Source organism: Mus musculus, chromosome 10 (genome assembly GCF_000001635.26).
Source record: "Mus musculus strain C57BL/6J chromosome 10, GRCm38.p6 C57BL/6J".
Classification (NCBI taxonomy): Eukaryota; Metazoa; Chordata; class Mammalia; order Rodentia; family Muridae; genus Mus; species Mus musculus.
Genome location: NC_000076.6, coordinates 23,021,796 through 23,032,885, shown reverse-complemented (window position 1 = coordinate 23,032,885; position 11,090 = coordinate 23,021,796).

Here is an 11,090-nt window from a genome sequence, read left to right as displayed (position 1 = left end):
GATAGAAAGACCAAGGTTTGGGTAACAGGAGAGTCATCTTTCTTTCAAACTAAACTGATGCCTCTGCTCTCAAGCTACTTGGCAATCACACTACTCGAAGCTATTCATTACATGCATTCCTTACTGTATCCAAGGGAAAACATAAAACCTTTTTTTCTTAATCTTTTATTTTAAAATAAAAAAATCTAAGCCTTCTACAGTGAGTCTACTTCTTTCTCAAAGCTTGTTTGAGGCAGACAGAATGAATTTAAGGGAAGAGAAGGTTATTCTTCTTGCTCAAGGTTTCCACGGTGGGAAGACATGGCCTCTGGGGAAGCTCCATCTGTAGTAGAAGGAGCATGAGATTCCTCACACTTTCATGAACCTTCAATCCAGAACCAAAAACAAACAGGCAAAAACTTACCTTCAAGACCCACCCCTAAATACCCACTTCTGCTAGTGTGGACGTAATCCTGAAACTGCTATTAGCTGGGAACCAAGTGTACAAAATACATTTGCTTCTGGGGGACATTTCACATCCAAACAAGTTGTCTAACTTGTGATGTAAAAGAGTTGTCTTGAAGAATTAGTAAAGGCCCTTCTTTCTAGTGTTTAATATACTCTACTCAACCAAACTAATTAGAATGAAAATAAGATTGAAGTGAGAATTACTTTCTTCCTTGAGTCTAACTATGAGACAGAGGAAAATGGCATATTTTCGGAAACTCTAGTCAATAAACATCAAACATAGTAGGGAGGGAGAGGAGGAGAGAAAGACAGAGAGGGAATAGAAGTGTAGGAGATGATGAAGTGGGATTTGATATAGATAGTCATCATTTGGACTTGGTTTGGCTCTATGGTCCTCCAGCAGGCCATTCATATGTGCTTCTCCACAGCCATTCAGAGAACTGATTCTATAGCATGTTCATATGAAATCTACTGAGAGAAACTGGAGTGGAGTCTGCTCCAACCCACAGCAGATGGTATTGATGGAGTGTGATGTGCCTGAGATGTGAAGATGATGACGATGACCATGATGATGATGATCTTGATCTTGATAAAGAAGAGAAAGAACATTCTAGCACCTCAAACTCCACATTAGCCCTCTCCATTCTACTTTAATCTTCTAGTTGACTAATGAGGAAATTGAGTGTTAACATTCCATTATTGAACTCTAGGAATTTAACGGAGTTCCACGAATGATTCCAACATTGTGTGGTCCAAATGTTCTTCCTCTTTGACATTAGGACCCTTGAGGGAGTATGAGAGAGTCATTTCTCAGTTCATTTCGTGAAGCAATGACAAAATTCTGTAAGGCAGCTGGTTTATAAAGCCAGAAATATATTCTTATATGTATAGAGGCTACAAAGCCCAAGGTCATGGTAAAGAATACTTGGTTCTGGTAACACCTGCTCTCTAGCAAACATTTCTCCACACTTCCTCCAAATATGTCATTTTTGTTAGAGTCACAATAGGAGGGAGGTGTGTTTGGTGAAACAGTAAATGCATTCTTTATTTTCTGAAACCCTATTCTTATTGAAAATATACTCTTTCCTTTCAGTCATTATCCAGAGACGTAATAAGCTTGCCATAAATGAGAGTTTCCTATAAATTTTTATCTGTTCAGATTTAAGCAATTTATAAGAGAGTAGCTATGTGATGCCTGATTCTGCATCTTTGAAATACCAGATGTTAATATCAAATATCACTAAAACAATGCTTGAGAATTTTCCATTAGAATTAAGTTTAAATTAACTTAATACAGTAGCAAATTCCTAGTATATATACATATAAGAAAGTGATTCAAATAAAGTTGCCAAATAATGGGGAAACAGTTCCAACTGGCAATCTCTTGTCACCAAATGAAGCTTCCAATATCAGGATTGGGTTACATATAATTGAGTTCTTGGCTAAGGGGCCCTGTGTGAATCCTCAAACAACTCAGACTGTTGCCAAGACTATAGATTGCTCTTTATAACCTGACAGCAAGGCTCCATTGCTGAAGACAGTATCTATACAACTCATTGAACATGGAGATGTCAAGCTGGTGCCTACACAGAGCCTTCACCCCTATGTTCCAGAGTCCTTAGTGTAGGAAGGTCCTTTTCATGGTTTCCAAAGAGAAACATTAACAGTGAGCGAGCCACAAACCCTTTATCTACATTGGTGACACAAAGCCTGTGGGAGTAACCAACCAATAATTGATTTGACTTAAGGCCCACTCCACAAGATGGAACCCATACCTGATCCTGCTTGCATGACCAAGAACCTAAGACCAGATAGCTCAGGGACCTAGGATAAAATGAAGTAATACTGATCTAAAAAAGAAAAAATATATAGTGTTAAAGTGCCTCTTAATAATATTCTGCTATATTCATAGATCAGTGCCTTGTTCAGCCCTCCTCAGAGAAACTTCCTCTTAGAGCAGATGGAAACAAATATAGAGACCCACAGCCAGAAGCTAGTCAGAGTGAGAGCTCTTGGAGCACTCAGACACAGATGGGATGTCTCCATCAAGTCTACCCCCACAGAACCCAGGGAAACCTGTGGAAGAGTTGGCACAAAGGATGTAAGAGCCAAAGAGGGTAGAAGACACCAAGAAAACAAGGCCCTCTAAATCAACATGAGCAAAGCTTATATGAATTCAGAGATTGAAGCAGCATGCAGGGCCTTTTCAAGCATGTATCATGTTCTTCCAAGTTAGTGTTTTTATGGGACTCCTAAGTGTGCCAAAGAGTGGATCTCTGATTCTTGTATCTTCTTGGGTTCTTTCCTTTCTATTGGTTTGTCTTGTCTAACTTCAATTTGATAGTTTTTGTTTTATCTTATTATATTTTATTTTGTTGTATTTTTTAAATGAGTGAGTAAATGAATAAATGAAAGAATGAATTCGTACCCACTAGGGTAACAGTTAAAACTTGAACTGTTACTTATACCTGCTAGAAGAGGAAATTATCATTTTTCTGCTAGTAGAGGAAAACCTTTTATCCAATAGAGAGACACTAAGTTTATCCACTACTCCAGGACAAGTCTTATATTCAAGATTAACTGGCCAACATATAATGCAATCTATAGATTTTTTTCTGTGTATATGTTTTTTATTCGATTACAGCTTAGTATTTGTTGTTGTTTAGTTTGTTTGTATTGTTTGGTGTTTGTGTGTGTGTGCGCATGGGGATCCATCCCATAATCAGCCACTAAACCCAGACACTATTACATATGCCAGCAAGATTTTGCTGAAAGGACCCTGATAGAGTTGTCTCGAGTGAGGCTATGCCAGTGCCTGGCAAATACAGAAGTGGATGCTCACAGTCATCTATAAGATAGAACACAGGGCCCCCAATGAAGGAGCTAGAGAAAGTACCCAAGGAGCTGAAGAGGTCTGCAACCCTATAGGTGAAACAACAATATGAACTAACCAGTACCCACCGGAGCTCGTGTCTCTAGCTGCATATGTAGCAGAAGATGGCCTAGTCAGCCATCACTGGAAAGAGAGGCCCCTTGGTATTGCAAACCTTATATGCCCCACTACAGGGGAATGCCAGGGCCAAGAAGTTGGAGTGGGTGAGTAGGGGAGCAGGGGGGAGGGTATAGGGAACTTTTGGGATAGCATTTGAAATGTAAATAAAGAAAATATCTAATAAAAAAACATAAAAAAAAGCTGGATCTCATGAAGGCATTTCCTCAACTGAGGTTCCTTTCTCTCTTATGACTCGAGCCTGTGTCAAGTTGACACATAAAACCAGCTAATATAACATAATTAATATAATATATAAATGTATACATTTTAATCAGATTATAAACTACTGGATTTCTCCATGGCATCTTTATGTGTCCTTAGTTATGGCCTGGTATAGCCTCTCTTTCTCCTCTTCCCAATATCCCATCCCTTTTTTCAAACCTTAACTCCAAAGATTTCCTTTTCTCTTCTTTCTTGCCCCTTGTGTTCTGCTGTTCCCTCTAATTGAATACGTCTTGACTTTGAAGATCATGTACTCCCATGTAATTTCTCAAACACCTTCGATTTTGTTAAGCTGTCTGTCAATATCTGTCTCCCTAGTCCTCTCCACACTTAACATAATGAATTACAAGAAAGTGTGCTTCAACTATTGATAGCTCAGGTTACAACAGATAGGTCCATCCTGTGGCAATAGTGTAAATTTGCACTGTCTTTTATTTGTCATTTTTCTTAGTCCCTTTTAGGGCTCTGGTTTTTAACTTGGATTGTTTAATTTTTTGCTCGTTTATAGTGGTGTGTGTGTGTGTGTGTGTGTGTGTGTGTGTGTGTGTTAGCTCATGTTGGCCTCAAGTTTACATCCCTTGCCTTGGCCTCCCCAGTGCTGCATTGCAGGACTGTCTCAACATTCCTAGCTTTCTCTCTCTCTCTCTCTCTCTCTCTCTCTCTCTCTCTCTCTCTCTCTCTCTCTCTCTCTCTCTCTTTTATCATTTTCTTTTCTTTACATCACAATATTTGCATTTGAAACATAAATATCATCCCTCTGACCAGAGCCTTCTGTGCCACCCACAAGCAGCTCGAGCAGAACCCTGTGTGAATGTGATCTGCTTGAGAGTCACCAGAAAGCAGAATATGTACTCCATAAAACGGAGAACCACTGTGTGACGCTATCGTGAGTTTTCCATCTTTCCAGTGGGACATTATTAATTGTTTTAGTTATTGCTATTGAAAGAGTCCCAAAAGATTGAAGCATGATTAGAATGAGAGTACAAACACTTGAGCAAATATATCAGCTGTTATGAAATAGATCGCCATTCCAGAGCCAACTTACAATTGTAAGCCATGTTATGCAATCAAATAGAAACACCCCTAAGTGGAAACAGTCCTTTATTATCTTTTCAGATTAAATTATAGCATTGTTCAAGTGATTTCTGGTATGTGTTCTACTTTTATCTTCATTGCAAAGAAAAGGATTTAGATATGGGCTTTGGAGAAAATGATGGACTCATCGGGGCACAAATAAACATGTGTTCCATTAAAACATACTGGTGTGATTCAGATAGCATTTATGGTGGTGCTTGCTTCAAGGTTACAGCTCATTTCCAGATCCTTGCCCTGCACTCTATTCACCCTCATATAAAATTCCTTTTCTCGGGTCAATTGTTTGCTTTGATTTTTTTCTCAGTACTTTACTACCAAAAGTTAAATTTCAACTGCTGTCACTTCCAGTTTGACATGCAGAGATTCAATGATGGCCTCAATCACATGACGGCATATAGGATTATTATGCGTGGATGCTCAAAGAAATAAATATCCCTTGTCCTGGTGAATGTGTTATATGGAACTGTGCTCTGGGCCAACATAAAGAATTAAAGGGGAAAACTGGCTGTGTCAATCTACCCAGTCCAATGTTTGGAAAAGCATTTTAACATTTTAGAAAAAACTAGGACAGGCATACTTTAGTTTATTTCAATAACAATAACTGAGACAATTAATAATGCCCCCACTGGAAAGATGGAAAACTCATGATAGCATTGCACAGTGGTGTTCAGTTTTATGGAGTACGTACTCTGCTTTCTGATGACTCTTGTGCAAAGAGCACATTCTCATGGAGTTTGTGGGTGGCACTGAAGGCTCTGGTCAGGGGGGTGATATCATACATTAACTGTACAGATAACTTCAAAGATAATATGTGGTATGCCTCTCGAGGTATAGAATAATGATAGGAGGCATGTAAATAAATCAAACCATCAAATTTACTGACACTGTTTCACTAAGCACAGGTCTGGTGTAGTTTTAGTGATTACAACAGGCTATAATACCTCATTCAACTGGTTAAAATACAGACCCTAAGGTTTAGAAGCTATCTCAGAACTTGCTTGATAGAGTAAAAGAAAATGTCCAATGCCCTAGAGAACATGTGATATTAGGGTGGGATATTATTAAAAATTTGGTGGGTAACACCATGAAAGAACATACCTTTCACTAATGCTGTTAATAGTAAGTTTATGAAGACAGTTGGACATAGCTGTGCATGTTTATAATCCAAAAATAGTAGGAGGCAGAGAGACAGGAGGATCAATTCCAGGCTGAGGCCAGACTGCTCTACAAGGTGAACTGCAGGGTAATCAAAACTATATGCAAGACCCTGTTCAAAAGGCACTACGAGGACACCTCCAAAATCCTTAAAGGATTCTGTGGTCTCCCTTTTCTATGGAACAGAAATCATAATAGATTTACAACTTGCTAACTGATATTCCCTCATACCTCAGGGCAATGGGGTCCTGAGATGGTGGCTGCCAAGGGGATATTTAAACTGCCATATATTAAGTAGATGTGGCTATGGCAACGGGCAAGTAAATGGAAACAGTAATTAATCAGATTGTTTCACTGGCAGGTGTCTATGGCATAGCTAGAATATCATTGTGTCTCTACAGAAAAAAATAAGTGGGCACACTGGCAGCCATCTATGGCATAGCTAGTATATCGTTGTGTCTCTAGAGAAAACAATAAGTGGGCAGTCTAGTAAACTGTTGCTTGATCTGTATAGCCAGGCAAGCCCGAGATCTAATGAACAGAAATGTAATTTAGGAAATCATCACCATCCCATACATTTCCAGGCTTGAACTGGTTTACAGTTTCAGAACACCTAGAATCAAGATAATGGTCCATTTCATAGACGAAAGACCTGACCACCAAATCAAAAATGTAAACTGTTAATTTTTCTCCCTGTCCCTCACAGGGAGCTATGGCCATTTACTAAATGCGACTTGCGGCTATTTGCTAGAATGGCTTTGCGTTGGGAAAACAGAGGCGATAAGGCTTTGTTTTTTGGATGATTCAAGTTGACTATGTTTTTATTCCTGGACAGTCCAGGGATTGTTGTGACCTAGCACTCAGAGTGAGGATGGAATTGAGCAGATCAGGTGCTAAGTGTCCGTTCAGTTCTGGGTCACTGAACTTATCCTATGATTGTTTCCTTAATTCCAGAATCACTGGAATGACTGTACTGAGCAAGCAGCAGGTCCCTACCCTGTTCTCTCTGAGCTATGGAAATGTCGTAGAAAGCTATAGTTAGCACTGAGTGTGTACTCTGACAACCATTTACATGTACAAAGCTAATGAGAATTAAACGCAAGGCTGAGTTTCTACAGAGGTTGCAAAATCTAATTTCACCATCAAGAACTTTAATGTCCCAGGAGTCATGATCCCTACCACATACCCATCTTTCCTTCAAGTCACTGATCCAGCTTGGTTCTAGGACACGTGCAACTTGGGCAACGGTGGACTGTTAGAACCTTTTTTTTTTTTTTTAATTTTTTTTATTAGATATTTTCCTCGTTTACATTTTCAATGCTATCCCAAACGTCCCCCATATCCACCCCCCACTCCCCTACCCACCCACTCCCCCTTTTTGGCCCTGGCGTTCCCCTGTACTGGGGCATCTAAAGTTGGCAAGTCCAATGGGCCTCTCTTTGCAGTGATGGCCGACTAGGCCATCTTTTGATGCATATGCAGCTAGAGACAAGAGCTCCGGGGTACTGGTTAGTTCATATTGTTGTTCCACCTATAGGGTTGCAGTTCCCTTTAGCTCCTTGGGTAATATCTCTAGCTCCTGCATTGGGGGCCGTGTGACCCATCCAGTAGCTGACTGTGATCATCCACTTCTGTATTTGCTAGGCCCCGGCATAGTCTCACAAGAGAGAGCTATATCTGGGTCCTTTCAGCAAAATTTTGCTAGTGTGTGCAATGGTGTCAGCGTTTGGAAGCTGATTATGGGATGGATCCCTGCATATGGCAATCACTAGATGGTCCATCTTTTGGTCACAGCTCCAAATTTTGTCTCTGTAACTCCTTCCATGGGTGTTTTGTTCCCATTTCTAGGAAGGGGTAAAGTGTCCACACTTTGGTCTTCCTTCTTCTTGAATTTCATGGGTTTAGAAAGTTGTATCTTATATCTTGGGTATCCTAAGTTTCTGGGCTAATATCCACTTATCAGTGAGTACATATTGTGTGAGTTCCTTTGTGATTGGGTTACCTCACTCAGGATGATGCCCTCCAGGTCCATCCATTTGCCTAGGAATTTCATAAATTTATTCTTTTTAATAGCTGAGTAGTACTCCATTGTGTAAATGTACCACATTTTCTGTATCCATTCCTCTGTTGAGGGGCATCTGGGTTCTTTCCAGCTTCTGGCTATTATAAATAAGGCTGCTATGAACATAGTGGAGCATGTGTCCTTGGAATCCAGGTCTGGCTTTCTTAATTCTTTAAAACAGTAAATAAAGAGGCCATAGTGTGTGTGAGAGGTAATTCCTTCTCTGTAATTTGCTTCAATTTCTTGGTCTTGTTAGCATAAACAATCTGATCTTGAGGGGATGTGGCTGTGGAGAACAATTTTACTTTTCTAACAGAGTTAGCTACTGGCGTGCTTGCATTTGGAAGTTATTCTTTAAGGCCGAGAATGGGGCTCAGGGGTAGAAGCACTTCCCTTGCATGCACAAAGCCCTTGGTGTGGTTACCAGCAGTATATTTAATTAAAATAAGACAATACTGCTTGACAGAACATGGCAACTGCAGTGGGACAGTTGGTTAGGGTGAAGTCCTCACACAACACTAGAATAGCAAACTGTCTTCTTTTTCTCTCTGGCGGCACAGCTTACCAACGGTCGCCTTGATAATAGTGTCTACTACACCTCGCCTAAGGGTACCTGAGCATCATGTTCTGAATTCACATGTGCAGCTCAGTCTTTCCTTCACACCTTTAATGCCAGCCTTCTGGGTTTCCATTCTCTTGCTTCTAGCCAATTCTTAGAAGATGAACTATCTTTTTCAGAAAGCACACCCAGAAAATTCTATCTTACACAGCCAATCATTTATTTTAACTAATTTATTTCTTCGTTGACTCATTTTTCTTAGTTGTTGTCCTATTGCTGTGAAGAGACACCATGGGTGTGGTATCTTGTAGGAAAGCTTTAGTTGGGGCTGGCTTACAGGTTCAGAGGTTTGCTCTGTTATCAGCATGATGGGAAGCCTGGCAGCATGCAGGCGTGAATGGTGCTGGAGAAGGAACTGAGAGACCTACATCTGGGTCTGCATGCAACAAGAAGGGCCTGGCTTGAGCTTGTAAAAACTCCAAACCCAACCCTAATAACACACTTCCTCCAACAAGGCCACACCTCCTAATCCTGTAAAGCAACACCATACCCTCATGACCAAGTATTCAAATCTATGAGCCAATGTGGCCATGCCTATTCAAATCATCATATCATTTACTCAAATGCTCACCAAGTGTCTGCGATATACACTATTCCATGCTACCCTTCCCAGCATGGTAGAGCCTCTTAATTACCAAACTGATTATCCTTGTCACAACCAGTTATAAAAATCATAAAAATAAAAGCCTTTCTCCAGCATACTATCAGTTTTTCTTTGACATTTATTATGACTAAGAGCAAACTTATACACACAGAGACAGATCACTTTGAAATGCCTATGCTATCAGAGTGGCCATAGGCCATCAAATATTTGCAAGAAGACCAGCGATGCTGCCTTTAAGTTTCATCCTTATCACAGTGCTAGAAGAAACAATAGGACGAGCAGCCTTCTGGAGAAATCTCCTCACCATGTAGGCTGGAGTCCTCCTTCTCCCAATAGAAAAGGCCAGCTCTAGCAAGGTTGTGAGAGGGATGTGAGGTGATGCTGGGTATGGAGAAACTGTCCTAGGGTTCACAGAAGTCTGCGCTGCATGTATGGTATAAATAACATCCTAGAGATGCTCCCTGCCTTTGGTGGGATTCTGGGACCGTTATTACACATGCAATGCTATAACAGGCTGTCTTGAGCATTCCTGCCATAACATTCCTGTTTGAGAATGATAACCACCACACAGCAACTGTTTACCCCATCTCTAAATGTCACATCCACATGACCTCACAAGAGGGGAATTTGTTTGTATCCTTGGAGCAGGTCCTTCTCCCTCGCTAGGAGATGGGGAGTTGTTAGTAAGTATGGAAGCCATAGAAAAGGACAGAAAAAAATGAATTCAAATAAATGAGAGAAGAAAAGAGAGAGAAAGGAGGAATGGAAGGAAGAAGAAATGAAGGAATGAGAGAAGGAAGGGAAGAGAAGGAAGAAAGGAAAAGAGAGGGAAATAGGGAGGGAGGGAGGGAAAACAGAAGGGGAAGAAACGAGAAAATGCAGCAATACTAAAACTAACATCGATCAAATACTTAGTGTTATTATTATCAATTGCAATACTCTAGAACTAAATGTTTACATACTGACTCATAGTAGCCCAGTGGTGTCCTTCCCACCTCTGTTGGTCAGCAAAAGAGGAGAAGCTTGTAAAATCCCCAGTCTTAGTGGCAGAGTTTGATCATAGGAATCCTCTCTTCAGAATCTGAACATATAAAAAATAAATAAACAAATAAAAATAAAATAAACAAAAAGAACCCTACATTTTGTGACTGTCTGTAAGAACAAAAACAGCAGGATGTAGCCGAATAAGGTAAAGAAGTAGAGCTTGTCCACTAAACATCTCAGTCAGTAAATATTTACTGAGCTGTTGAAGATGTAGCTTCTGCAGTCACATCCTTTGCTGGGCCCAGTGGAAATGAAAGAAATACACTGAAGGATAACAGATACCAGGGCTGTGTGAGAACTTCAGGCCACGCAGGGCTGAGAGACAGACACTTGTAGATAGTCACTACCTTTCTCTACAGAGATAGAGGTGCTGCAGGAGTTTCTTCCAGAAGCCATTTCTTGGCTGCCCCCAGAGAACTGACTCTGGTAGCCCTTGGAGAGGACAGATTAAGAACTGAGGACTGTGCGGTAAATGGTAAAGGTGTGTATTAGACGGGCATGCGAGCTGGTGATGTCCAGATATAAAGCCTTAGCACTTGGGGTTAGAAGGATGGCTTGGTGGTTAAGAGCATGCACTGCTGCACATGTTCAGCCTGGTACATGCACTGGTTAAGAGTCCAGCATGCACACAACCATCTGTAACTCCAGTTCCAAGGGACCTGTACTGGCTAGCTTTGTGTCAAATTGACACAGCTGGAGTTATCACAGAGAAAGGAGCTTCAGTTGAGGAAATGCCTCCATGAGATTCCACTGTAAGGCATTTTCTCAATTAGTGATCAAGGGGTAAAGG